Below are 10,686 nucleotides of genomic sequence, written 5' to 3'. Positions count from 1 at the left end.
GAAAGAATCCTCGATTTGGCTTTGTAATAATCGATCTGTATTTTTAATGCTATATTTGGAATATGGTATGCACTGTAAATAGTTTTTAATATAATGCTCCAAATTATACATTACAGAATATTTAAAGTCTACTAATGGTCTTTAGATGTTTCCTTCTTTATGAGTTTTAAGTCTGATATTAAGATGATAAGTACGTATTTTATTAAAATCTCCTATTTTCTTATATTCTTGAGTCGTAAGATCTTTTCTTACGGATTTTTATTAATTTATTTAATGCTTTTTTAATTTCTTCTATTGGGTTGCTGGAGAGAAATTCGTATTCTTCTATAGATACTATTTGTTTTTTCTTTAGTTGTAATTCTGAGTTGTTGATTATTATAAGTGCGTGAGATTTGTCTGCTTTAATAATAGATATACATTTACCTTTAAAAAATTACAATTAATTAAACTATTCATTTTATTATTTATGTTAATTGCGTTTTTTCTACTATGCAATCTTTGTATAGACCTTTTCGTTTGAATTTCTGAAAATTTCTAGTAAAGTTTAATCTTAGTTGCATTTTGTCTTCCTGTATTCCTGAAATTGGTTGAATAGCACTTTCTATTTCCGCTACTACTTCGATTGATTTCGAAAAGATGGGTAAATTCATATTGTATCCATACGATAATAAACGGAAATAATCACTTGGTATATCAATATCTGTTAAATTTATAATTAATTTATTTAGACATTGCTCTTTTTCTGTATTTTACGGATAATCGTGGACCAGAATGCACGCTCCTGCATCTACAGGAAGGGTCTACGTTGAGTCTGGCGCCTTAGATCGCTCGGCCATTCTGACCTTTTCTGTCATCACGATTGATGGCTAATAAATGGTGAATGTTCAAGCAGTTTTATGACAGGCCGACGTTTAACTATCTAAACGATGATTCAATTGCAATTGTTTAGTTTACGGAATTTCGAAAGAAGTTATAACATGTTTTGTCTCTTACAAGGAATGAAATTTCCTTCGACTCAGTGATGACGTCGACGTTAAATTACGAATCGTTTTTCCATTTTGACACCAGCGTATTGGAATCAGAGGTGGGTGGTCCCGATTAACTCTACATGAACTTCTAATGCAAGACAGAAGTCATTTTATTTCAATTCAAAACTCTTTTCCTGAAAGGAGTTAAATAGATGAAAGGCCCGAATCTATTGCTAACAGGAAAAGTATGATGCACAGGGTCGAGACAGTACATTACTAATTTGAGATTGAGAGCATATATTTTAAATGAAATAAATTTAAGATATGGTGAAAAATTGCATGGTGTACGTGTAAATTTACATCTTTATTTTCAGTTTGTTAGATATTTTATAAAGATTTGGAAACTTAGGAACAATTTAAAAAAGTTGTTAAAAATTTGAATTGTGCTTTTTCGTTCTTTCTTTGTTTATTGTTTGTGTTTTGTATATGTATTTTTCACACTTGGAAAAGGCCAATAGTACAGTAAACCAGAAAAATTCTCAAAAAATAAAATTACAAAGACTTTATAATTTCATTTATTGACAACTTTTCTGCTATTAAGTTAGAGAATTATTCTTAATAAAGAGACACACTTCAGTTTAATAATCTCTGTTTTATAACATTTTATTTCGTGCTTCTGTATCGATAGAAATTCGCAAGTTTTTAAAATGACTTTTTATATTTTTCTTTCGTTATGAATCGCGTACATTTTCTTCTGCTTTGACTTTCGGTTTAATTGCAAGAAAGATTATTTCAATTTTCATTATAAATTTGTCCAAAAATAAAATGTGTAGATATAATACTGTATTTAAACTGATACACGTAACCAATCAATATAAATTCAAAAAGTTTTATTAAGTGAAAGTTTATACACACATTTAATTGTTCAACATAATTATAATTGTGGCTTAAACATGCTAACTGCGATAGTTTCCTTTTGTTTTCATTCGGGTGTCCAGTGTTGACGCACGTTGCTGGCGAAAATCCATTATTTTCCGGTCAGAATTTCATCGTCAGTTGAGAGATTTCAAACGACCGAAGACGGTGCTAAGTTGTCACCGTCGATTTTAATTAACTGAAGTGGAAGAACACGTCCCTCGTAACCGATGACGAAGGACATGTTTCATTCCAAAAATTGCCAGCAGGCAAGGGAAGACGCCAAACCGCCATTAAAAGACACATCTGGTCATTAGGTCAAAGTCAAGTAGAAGTCCACATTCGGGTAAAAAGTCACAATCGGGAATAAAAGTCACATCCGGGTAAAAATGTCACAATCGAAAATAAAAGTCACATTTAATAAGAAGACCTCGGAGATTTATTTCTTCCAGAAGAAGAAGATCTTCTTCCACCAAGGCTTCCTTTTCCTCTTTTTCAGGATCGATTTACACTCCCCTTCGACTCCTTCCTCGCGTGCCTCTCTCTGCACCGACCATTCCGGAACTTCTGGATATCTCTGTTCCAGGTAGTCGATAACAGACGAGGTGCTCTCATCGGGAATGGTGACAATCACCCGTTTCTTGTCGGGTTCCTTCGCACCCTCCAGCACTTCTTTCGGACGCACGCGAATCACACGAATCGAAGAGGAAGACGTTTCTGACGTCGAGGAGCTTTCCTCCGCACTCTGTCCTCCAGAGGTATTCCAATTCTTTAGAGCTTTAAAATTTTCCATCCTGCAAACAATAAAAACCGAGTATTAAATATTGTAGAACGGGCGTTAAATTAAGAGAATATTAAAAAATCATAATGTAAATACGACAGAAAGTTTTAGAAAATGACCGTTTTAAGTATAAGAAAAATTGTAATCACAAATGAATATAAAGTTGTAATGGAACAATAAACTTTGTCGAAAACATTAAAATTATCCATTCAATTATTATGTATCAAATATGTTATAATAATACCAGTCCTATGCTTTATAAAAGTTCTGTTGATTGTCATTAAAAGCAATGAAAATATTCTAGAAGAAATTGATGACGAATAAACTCATTTATTCTGATTCATTAAAGGTTAGATTAATTATAATAATGTCATATGGGATGTAATGTGTACTCATATGTAATATACACACACAAAGTTATAACGGGAAACGACAGAATTTATTATTCGATTCGATTGACGAAAATTAACAATGAAAGGATTGAATGCACTTTCCCAAAATAAGTCAAAGGTTCGATTCTTCTCTTTCAAGAAACCACACAACGGTTGTTATCGAAATATTCGTGATTTAGTACCTAACAATGTTTAAAAATACCTAAATCTAGAAAGATCAGGGACTAAACTTACCGAAAATAATTGCAAAATGTAGAGCAAAACTCAGAAAACGCTCGAAACAATCGCATAACAACAAAGCAACAGACAATTGTCGAAATTCTATTGTTGCGTGGCGACTCAGTTTAATGCTAAAAATCTCGATTTTTGGACAGAATTTCGATTTCGGGGGGTTTCTGAGTCTGTCTTTCTATAGAAACGGACCATTCTGCTTTTTGTCCGTAGTCTTTCACTCACGCCCATAGAGACGAGGTGTAATTCATTTTGTTAGAGTTAGAATGTTCGAAGACGCTCGTAAACCATGTCAATTTGAATAGGATTCGACTTAAATCGAGCAATGGTAGACTGTTCTGGAACTGTTGTTTCTATAATTTGAACCCATTGTAGATCTATAAATGCCTACTGTCTGGCCTTCCTTAATCTCGAGAACGCAGTTAGATAGGCGAAAGTAGAGATCAGATATGAAAAGATTAGGAGTATATATGAACGTCCGATGCAAGGCGGAAGTTACGTTATTTCCATTTAAATCATTTCCCCCGAAAGGAGTTAAAAAGGCACGCCTGTACAGTATTGCTGACAGGAAAAGTATGATGTACGGGGGCGAGACGCTACAGTAGTAATTTGAGGTGGACAGCATATATTTTAAATTAAATTAAAAGTATGATTAAAAATTGCCGCCTGGCATTGTGAGCGTATCACAATAAATAATTGCTGGTTATTTCTTTAATTGCAACTTTAAGAATTTTGAAAATAAATGGTTTATAAAGAAATAATATCGTTTTTTCGTTTCTGTGTTTAAATATTTCTCGAACGAGAACTTACGATATTTCACACGAACATAACTTACAGGTTTTTGGTGTTTTTGCTTAACACGACAAACACGCAAACTTTAATTAATTAAAATCACGAAACATCATCAGCATTAAAATCTAATAACTTTGCTACGTTAAAATCACCGCGATTTAAACACTCATTTGATTTGTATATGGAAAAAAAATAAAGTATAAAACGTTTTTACTATTCCGACAGCCACTACAACGAGTAGGCTAGATATTTATTGGTAAAAAACAATAAATATTCCAATGAACATTTTTGATTGAGTGCAATACGGTTGGACATAGGCATATGCTATCCTGTGGCAGATGTTTTTACAGATGCCACTTTAGGTCGCCAGAAGATTCTCCCGAAACAATCCGGCAGATTTAACACACGTTTTAAGGCGTCATAATCGCATGGGGTATGAACTTCGACGACAGAAAAAGACAAAAAGTCTCACCGAGATTCGAACTAGGATCGCTGGATTCAAAGTCCAGAGTATGTACCGTTACACCACGAGACCTCCGGATGAGCTGCTTCTCGAAAGCCCGTTTAAAAGGCAATCAGCGTGCCAACGGACGTTACTCTGTTCGTTTTTCACATGCAGAGCCGTAATTAGGCAGGTGCAACAGGTGCACCCGCACAGGCCCACTTGGAAGGGGGTCCAAACTGCTGTTCACAAGAAATTATATTTCGAAATTTTAAATTTTTCTGCCTTTCTACAGCGCATTTTGGCGATTACATTTCGCCTTACTTAGACCCTAGTTGTCTGCTCATCAGTTTTCCCAACTGTGGCGACTTTTAGAGGGACATAGTGAGGTAGCGGAGACCACAGACAAATCAGCCAAAAGTAGCGACTTTTGAGAATTTTTTAATTTATTTTTTTGAGAAATTTAAATTTATGTTTATAGTTTTCAAATTTACAGATTTATCTCTACTTTATCCAGCTTTCTGGCAACTACTAATATTATTACGATAAACAAAATTGTATTTCTAGATTTTTCTGCAGTGTGCAGAGCTAGAAATCTGTAAACGTAACATTTTGTAACAAAAATAAATCTGCCCGAGGATTTTTTTTTAAAATTACTAAATTGAAAACGGTAACTCCCAAATAAAATCTTAGTCTCGAGGTTGTAAAAGGTGTGCGGAAATTCTGACATAATTTTTGCTTTATATGGTGTATACCTGAACGGCGGATTAAGCGGTAAGCGAACTATGCGGGCGCGTAGGGCCCCCGAAGGAGCTCCCGCAGTCTTTAAAATTTTTCTCTATTTGAGAAGATAATTTAAAATCTCTTCCTGCCAGGGGCGGATCTAGGTTTTTTGGGGCCTAGTGCTTATTGAAGTCCAATGGGGCCTCATTTTTTGTTAGATTAAGAATCTTTAAATTGGGGTTTAAAATTCATTTTTAATAACATCAAAATCAGAGTTGAAATATATTTATTTATGAAATGGTGTTGGATGATGATAACTGCTCATTGTTAATGAAAAGTATGATGATAATTTTTGTGGGTCCTTGACACATCCTTTTGTATAAGCCCTATTAGTCTCTATGTAGATCCGTCCCTGCTTCCTGCTAAAAATGCCTTATATGGTAAGTAGCTGATGTATTGCAAAGTTCAAATAATTTAATGTGATAGTGAAATTCTCTGTAGATTATCCAATAACTGTTTAGAAAACATAATCCAAAGATTTATTTATTTTATTATTCTACCTTTACTTGAAAATTATTTCATAATAATTTGAATATTATTAAAATTATTATAAAATGAATTTTAACAGTATAAATTAAAATAAAGCAAATGAGAATTGTAGTGACATCATGTCATAATCTGAAAAATGGTGATTGGTAATGTTGTTGCTGTAGCTAAGCAAAGCAAAAAATTACACAATCAAAATTGCAATAAGTTCATNCGCAAAGTAGGTTAATAGCGATATACTAATATACTAATAAACTAATTAAATGGGATATAATAATATACTACACTAATAATAGATTTTTTCATACTTTTCGGTTATCCGCCCTTTCAATTATCCGACCAACCCCAGTCCCCAATTAGGTCGGATAATCGAAGCTCTACTGTAGATAAAACACCAGATGAAGGAGTATCTTGACATCCGAAAAATTATTTAAAATACAAATTTACAGTGTTCTTGACACTCTATTACGTCAAATAGATTAGCGTTATGAAAAAGTGAAAACTATATGTGATGATTTTTGCTTTCTCTGTGGCTCGTCTTTACAATGCATGAGTTTGCTGATTTAAAAAATTCGGCTAGATCTCGCTATTAAATATAGCAAAGATTTAAAAATGTACGAATTCACAAGTGAAATTGAAAGTTTTAGTTTTGAAGTAATGACTGTTATACAAAATATAGAAACTGCATCCCGCTTAATATTCTACAGGCTCTTCATGATTTTGGTTTAATCGAGTCTTACCCAAATATCAATGTCGTTCTTCAAATATTTCTAACTCTTCCCGTTTCTATTGCTTCGTGCGAGAGAAGTTTTAGCAAGTTAATTAAACTTAATAAAAAAATATTTAAGATCAACTATCGGATAAGAACGATTATCCAATATTTCTATTATTTCAATAGAATACAATGTCGTTAAAAATATTAATTATGATGGTGTAATTAATGAATTTGTTGAAATGAAAGCCAGAAAAATTCAATTAAAATAAATCTTATTAAAAATCTATTGTAATGTATTTGTTTTATTATTTTCCTGAAACCAATTAAATTAAGGGACCTAAATGCAAATTCTTGCACAGGGCACAAGAATGGCTAGTTACGGCTCTGATCACACACAAAATTACTGGAATTTTAAAGTTTATCGACATATCATATAAAATTGAATAGAATTACATTTTATTGAAGATAATTTTATAGTATAGGTTAAAAACGAATACAAATACTAAATTACTTTATACTTAGACTCTATGCAATCTTTTTCAGTTTGATTTTTTAATACTATCGAATTACAATAATCTAAACATATTTATAAAAACATGATAGCATACATGACAAAATATAATCTTTAGGAGTAAAATGTTTCGAACATACTACCATATACTTCGTAACTTTTTTGCCAATTCTTAGCAGTCGAATCCACTCTTTCCGTCGGTTACATTTCTAAGATTCTCCGAATTCTGATTTACGAAAAATCATCTGTTTTTCATGTGGAAATACATGAAAACTTATATCGGGATCGCGTATGGCTTTGAAATTGCAATTTGAAACACAACAGAAAGCTTTACTTTTACTTTTACTATTCATCTTTACTGTTGACAATATACGAAGAACATTCAAACGACCCAGATAGAGTAGTTCTGTTTTTAAACACCAGAGGGGGAGCATCCGGTGAAAAACGTGAATTGGCAGCGTAAGATCCAGTATATGCATAGACTCTCCTCAAACTGGCGTCTAATTACAGAACGATTCCGTAGCCGTAGTTCTGGCTTTTACCACGAGATGCCGCTAGTGTCGTGACGTTCAGATAGCGTATACCTCGTACTGTACGGTGTGCTTGGAATTTTTTGTCGATATTTTAGCTTTAAAACCATCGATAATTGGTTTTGAAGTATTCCCGCTACGTTGCTAAGAAATCGTTATGGAAAATATTGCGTTGGATATATTAGAAAATACTTGTTATCGAGATAAGCGCTTCTCCACAAAAGGAAATCTTACTAACAAGCATGTATGTTTAGAACATAAGCAAATCCTGGTGGAGGAAAAATGTATATTCTGTCGTTAGACTTCATGTTCTGGAGGATTTTCTACTTTCCTTCGATTACGTGAACATTTGGAGAAAGTACTGCACCTGTACAGTACATGGATTTGCCTGTGAAATTGAGAAGCTGGAATTCAAAAATATGAAGGGTAAGTAAATTCTTTTCTGAAATTTAAAAAATGCTGTATTTAATTAATATATCTTAAAATAATTGTTTTCATGAATATTAACAGCTCATTCAGTAGTAATTAAAAATATTATGTACTGTATTTGACAGATTTCTACGAATGGAAAGCCACAGATAAGTTGAGAACCAACTAAAGTTAACTGTGTCGTACTGTCTAAAAATTAATGGAATTTATAAATTCTACTCGTGCGGCTCTGGCACATGGGATCATGACTACGCTCAGTTCAGAAATGTACTGTATTTACAAAAGGAAAACATTCAATAACAGATTGTGCATATGAAAATGTTGCAAATGTATAATTTTCAATAAATCTTTTTCATAAAGAAACATCTTTCTTATGAATACTGTAGCATTTTTTCTTAGCTAACGTTCAAATAAATCATTGCAGATCTGTTAAATCAGGCTACAAAAAGTTCACTAATATTTTACTGACGATGATAATTTGTTGATGGATTTAAACTACCAATTCAAAAGACTTTACTCAAATTACACAAGATACACTTAACTCTTGGTATTCGCTAGGGTTAGGTTTTTTAAAATTTCGTGAAAACCAAATAAGGATGCCTATGGAGAAAATTGAGTTTGGTTTTGTGGAACATTTCAAAGATAAACGTTAATTGTGAAATAAAATATTGCAAATTTTCTAATATAAAACGTTTAAATTATTTCTAAAAAGCAATGAATAATTTTATTAAATAATACAAAAAAAAAAATTCGAGTAAGAGATTGAAAATTCAGCAGGAAAATCTTGAGATTAAAAGAATTTAAGAACGAAAGTCTACATATTCTGTAGAATAACTTTTATAATATACTGTATAATTTTAAATATTTTGATAAAAATAATGAACAATAATCATCTTTTAAAGCTATAATATAAATATTGAACATTAGACAAAAGACAAATTTGACGTTCAACAAACGAACAGTAGCAAATTTTGTTCGAAATAAATTAATTCTGACTGTATTGTATTTACACAACAGTCAGAATTATGCTTGTCCAGCTTCTTGACGTCACGAAGTAGCGACATCTCGTGGTAAAAAACAGAACTACGGCTACGGAATCGTTCTGTAATTAGACGCCAGTCTCCTCAACACGTGTCTTGTTGACATTTGCACTAATGTTGCCATCTTTTACTCAGAAACTCAGGTTGCCATATCGAAAAATATTATAGACAAATGCGATTTTTTAACAAAAAGAATGTAACAAATATTAATTATTTGCGCACTGTCCTCCAAAATATTCAAATTGCCCCCAATGGGGCGTACGCTCCACGTTGAGAAACACCGGTCTAGAAGTTTATGTTCTTATTCAATTTTTTTTTTTACTTCTCTTTGTTTCGATCACTGGATTTGCATTATAGTTAATTAATTTTGACATAAGTTGATAAGAAAATATAAAAGCTGATACAGTATTTGCTTTTTCTTTTATTTATACGTTAGGTCGGTATTGGTGGCCAGATGGCCGAGCGGTCAAGGTGGCAGCCCACCGCTCTGGAAGACCCGGACTCGAATCTGAACGGGTCGAAAAATTTCCATGAATTTTTCGGGGGTGGTCCGTTCTGATATGTCGGGCCCCGTCCCTCACCACCCGGCATCCCCAATGCGGGCCTGGCCGAACCCTTAATGGGCTTGCAAAAAGAGGCCCTCTTAGTGTCCACAGGGCGGAAAGAGTTAAAAAAAAGAAGAAGAAAAGAAAAGGTCGGATTTCGAATCAGAATTTGTCGCTTTTTATTTGAACAAAGATTAGCCGACTTTTTGTTGATCAAACTAATTTTATTTAATTAAGAAAATGGGATTTTTACAACAAAATTTTTGTCTTGGTACTATATATAAGTAAAATAAAATTGTGAATATTAATTCAGACATTGAGTATTCAATTCAATTAACAAAATCATTCTTAAAGGTGTTTAGATTGAAAAGAATCATAAACTTTAATCAGTCTTTAATTAAATAGTTTTATACATTAAACTATTTTTAATGTATAAAAATGTATCTGTTTTTCTTAATCTTTTTCGTCTTATTTTGAGAAAAACGTATATTAAATCTTTGTCAAATCCCTCTTACCAAACCCGGTCATAAGTAGATTTTTGATCTCTAATGATAGCAAAAAAATATAATTCACAGATCACATAAGCTGTAATTATAATTTATCATTAACAGTGATTAATTTCGTTATACAACATAGGCGAAAATTAATTATTACAGATACATATACTGTAAATAAAATTATTTTGGTATTAATGGCAATTTTTTTCTTGTTTATGTGAAATTCATTAATTTTTAAGAATATCGCAAGTGTTGAAAATGTTTGCTTCTACAGTAGATTATAGATATTCTTGAATAAGCTAAATAATCTTATATTTTGATTTAAGCTTTTTTAAGGTTAACACGAGAAAACAATGATATAGTGTTTGTACACAATTCTGTACGTCAGCGATTTAAAAGAAGAAAAACAGCCTATGTTGGCACTTTTACCCATCCAGAACACTTTTAATTAACAAGATAGATTCAAAGACCCACATATTTTCACACATCAAGTTTGGACGAAAAGATTTAAATGATTCCAATCAAAACTTTTAGAAGAAAATTTTTTTAAAAATCTATTATAATCTTATAATTAAAATTATTTGTGTATATATAAAATATATAGCTATACAAATAATTTAATATAGGGG

The sequence above is a fragment of the Centruroides sculpturatus genome, unplaced genomic scaffold (genome assembly GCF_000671375.1).
Source record: "Centruroides sculpturatus isolate CEXI.00-Female unplaced genomic scaffold, Cexi_2.0 scaffold272, whole genome shotgun sequence".
NCBI lineage: Eukaryota > Metazoa > Arthropoda > Arachnida > Scorpiones > Buthidae > Centruroides > Centruroides sculpturatus.
This window is presented reverse-complemented; position numbering follows the sequence as displayed.